At 30.7% G+C, this 3,938-nt stretch overlaps 1 long non-coding RNA gene across 1 annotated transcript; it reads left to right on the top strand.

Moving 5' to 3' along the window:
• Positions 1–943: 943 nt before the first annotated feature.
• On the top strand, positions 944–3,545 carry LOC130677228 (uncharacterized). Its single transcript, XR_008991556.1, has 3 exons — positions 944–1,092; positions 1,359–1,457; positions 3,271–3,545. It is a non-coding gene; the product is annotated as an uncharacterized LOC130677228 (long non-coding RNA).
• Positions 3,546–3,938: the final 393 nt, after the last annotated feature.

Genomic DNA, 3,938 nt, shown 5'->3' with positions numbered 1-3,938 from the left:
TTCATCCGGTATTTTTTAGACTTTTTGCTTAATCTGTATCTGTATCTATATTTATATTTATATTTATATTTTATTAATGCTATTTTATTAGAGCACGTAAATAATTTGTTGTATTGGTCCATGCTCTTGATAATAAAAGAGACTGATTGTGATGGAATCCGCGAATAAAATAGTTGTAAATAAGAAATAAAACTCGGTAGAAAAAGTGAGTGGTCTTGTCACGAGGACAACAAATGTGGGAGCAAAAGTAACAACAGAAAAGTGTTTTTTTATTGAGGCGTAAAAAGTTTCTGATAATTTTCGTTTATAGGTTATATTAAAATAGACATGGGTACAATGACTCGGGAATTTTTATTTCCTGATTTTATTCGTTTATAAGGATTGAATAAGTCAGTACATGAAAAAACGAAAAAAATTTCGAAAAACGGTTACCCTCGTACTCTACGAATAAAATTTTATGTTATCATTAAGTCCCAGAAAAAATTATATATGAATTATATACATCAGATTTAATTAAAAAATAATTTTATCATTTTCCGATTGAATCCGATTCAATCTGATTGAAAAATTTAAATCAGAGTTATTAAAAAATTAATGAATATTTTTTTCCGATTGTATCTGATTGAAATTCAGTCCGATACTTGGAATGCACCCAAACAATTCTGATTGAATGTTTGTTTCTGATTGAATCTGGTGGATATCCGACTTTTAGTCAGGAAAATTCATTTCATTATCCATGTACAAAAAGTGTATCATGGATATGATTGATTATAGCAAAATTCTATATACATTTGACCCTGAAGACAAATTTTATATCTCGATTCCAATAAATCTACTCATAAAATGTTTTATTCATCTAGACTAAGAAATTTTCAATAAATAATCAAGATACGTCACCTCTGATAACTTTTGATAATTCTTAACCTATGACACGGTATTTTGAAAACTATTAATTTCTATAAGCTACGCCTTGCTGTAGACACAGAAGGAAATATAATCTAATGGATTTACTTTCATATCGCGATAGTTTGAAAATAACTTCTCACTCAATTTTGTGTTAGACTTGCAAGTACTCGCATCATTAGTTTATGCGTAAGTAAATAATTTGGATAAATTTTTATTATTTTCAAGTTAAAGTTTGAACCACCATAACTTAAAATCTTTCATATTTTATGTTCAAATAATTCCTATATTTTTTTTCTTGTAATAAATAAATTTCATCCGATAGTATATGTGCATATTCTAATTGCAGTAAATATTGAATATTGTAACAGAGATACAATTGAAATTCACATATACCATTGTAGGAAGTTTTAATGTTTATGAAAGTAATTATTCTAATTTTTTTTCTTTTTTAGAGACGAAAAAACAAGATGTCGAAAGTAATTCTATTATTATCAATTATTTTATTCGTCGGTCTTTATACTCATGCAGTTGAAGGATGCAGAGGCCAAAGTGTAAGTAATTACTGTGATCGGCTAGAATAAATAAATTACTACAATAAAGTAATTTTATTGATTACACTGAGAAAAATGTGCTGTGAACTGGATTCAGTTTCTGAATGAACGTCACCGTTGGCTCAGCATGTTGAAATTTCAGTAAAAGATTTCTCGTTTCAACGGAATGATGGTAGTTCGCAGCACATATTAATTTATCTCAGTGTACCTAAAACTGTTATCAGCAATAAATGGAAACTCAATTAAGAGCCCCTAGTAAAATTTAGAATACAATGGTAAAATTCTAGTTCATTTCAATTGCATCCTATTGAAAATGGCATACATCGTCATGTACAACTCTTGCACGGCCATATTTTACCGTTACAGGACCATATGTGACCTATTCTTAGGCACATATGACACATACATGGTCACATGTGACTAATGTATGACCAATTAGCAATTAGAAATTACCTATACACGGAAAAATTGAAACCTGACTGGTTTCTGTGCAGTACACGACTCAGTCAGGTTTCAATTTTTCCGTGTATTATCCATGCATGATCAAATATAATTCAGATATGATTATATGCGATGCACATATAGCCATTTATGGCCGTATATAATCCATGTATGGTTATAGATGGACCACGCTTTACCAAATATGTGACCCCAGTACAGATCAAATATAGCCATATTTATCCTATACATGTCTATATGTGGCCAATACTTGGGCATATATGACTTATGCATAACCATAATTCATCCATAAATAACAAATATGATCCATGTATGATCATATATGACCCACAAATAACCAGATATGAAATATAAATGACCTATATGGCCCATGCATAACCATATATGATTGATAAATGACCTTTATAATTTATTTGCGGCTATGTATAATTCATATATGACGCGTGCATAGCCATATATGACCCATGTATGGTAAAATATAAGGTCCCCTGTATGGATCAAATACAATCACATTTGACTCATACAGTACCGTATGTGACCTATGGTTGGGCTTGTATGTCCCATGCACGAGTAATATACAGCCATATATGTAACTTATGCATCATTTATGACCCATGCATAACCATATATAATAGATTAATGACCTATGTAATCCATGCAGTATATGCATAATTTTTCTCATGATTTTGTGTGCTTTATTCTCATGATTTTCTCAATCCAACAAATCCTTTAAATTTTTAAATTCAAATTCTAATAATGATATACTTAAATTGAATCTTATTTATTAACATGATTTTGAACAGAAATTTTGAACTATTGTGATATTTTGTCAGAAGATAATTTGTCGCAGGGATATTGTGACTAGGGATATTTTGTCAGGGAGTTTTTGTCGGGGATGTAATTCGCGGGGACCAAAACGCGTGTCACCTGCCTGGCTATTATGGTGTTTCAAAGGAAAAAAAAACTTTTTATGGGATCCAAAAATTGAAAGCATAACTGAAAGTAAAAACTTCGGTACCAATCCAAGCTCTAAATAATAATATTAAGGTTAGGCGAACCTAGTTATTATTATTAAGAGCTCGGATTGGTACCAAGACTTTTATTTTCAGTTGTACTTTTAATTTTTGGATACCATAAAAAAAATACTTTGTTTTTCTTTTGAAACACCCTACTGGCTGTATAATGATTTATATAAAAGTCATGCATGGCTATACAGGATAATATAAAAAGATTGTATTCCCTTATATGCTCAGAAATGTAGTTTAAATTACCATAAATGGCTACATGTGCCTACTCCGTCCCTATATAAGTACTATGTATGGTAATTAATAATGAATTTAATTTTTTCTCTCAGTGCAACCCTCTAAAACAGCTACATTGTTGCCCGCGTTATACATGCACCGTAGCTATCTTTGACGGCATATGCAGACCTGATTTTGAAGCTATTTTAGTGCCAACTTATCCATCAATCGAAAAGATTCGGAATATTACTGGAGTAGAGCCGTACTGAATGCTACAAAAAGTATACTATTGAAACGAAAAGATTTTTGGTCTGTATCTACATCTGTACGTCAAAATAATTAATAAATAGAGACTTCGTAAACCTACCTAATTTTATTTTATTTTTTATTAGTAGATTTTGTAAAATATTGGCTACTGTTTATGTCCTCTTGGTAAAGTAGGCGAAATATCACCATAAGTTATCATAAATAGTCAAGATGAACCTTATTTTGTCCACCAGTTGAGGCTGAAAACGTTTCGTTGAATCTCAATCATGTAACTTAGAAATGTATTTATAACCATATTTGGATCTTATTTCAGTTTCTTTACTATAGAGGTTCAAATAAGGTTGAATTCACCTATACTCTATATCTGGAGCATTCATATATCTACCTTCGTTATTTCTGTTTCACCTTCTGACGTTGTTTGTTATTTTCTACAGAGTCATTGCATCTTTAGCCCCCTTATTTATTCTATGCGCTGTAGTAGCAGCAAATTTTACAGCAAAAAGTAGTAGATTAT

Source organism: Microplitis mediator, chromosome 11 (genome assembly GCF_029852145.1).
Source record: "Microplitis mediator isolate UGA2020A chromosome 11, iyMicMedi2.1, whole genome shotgun sequence".
In the NCBI taxonomy this organism is placed as follows: domain Eukaryota; kingdom Metazoa; phylum Arthropoda; class Insecta; order Hymenoptera; family Braconidae; genus Microplitis; species Microplitis mediator.
Note: the sequence above shows the minus strand (reverse complement) of the source record. Positions and strands in the feature narration are given on the sequence as shown.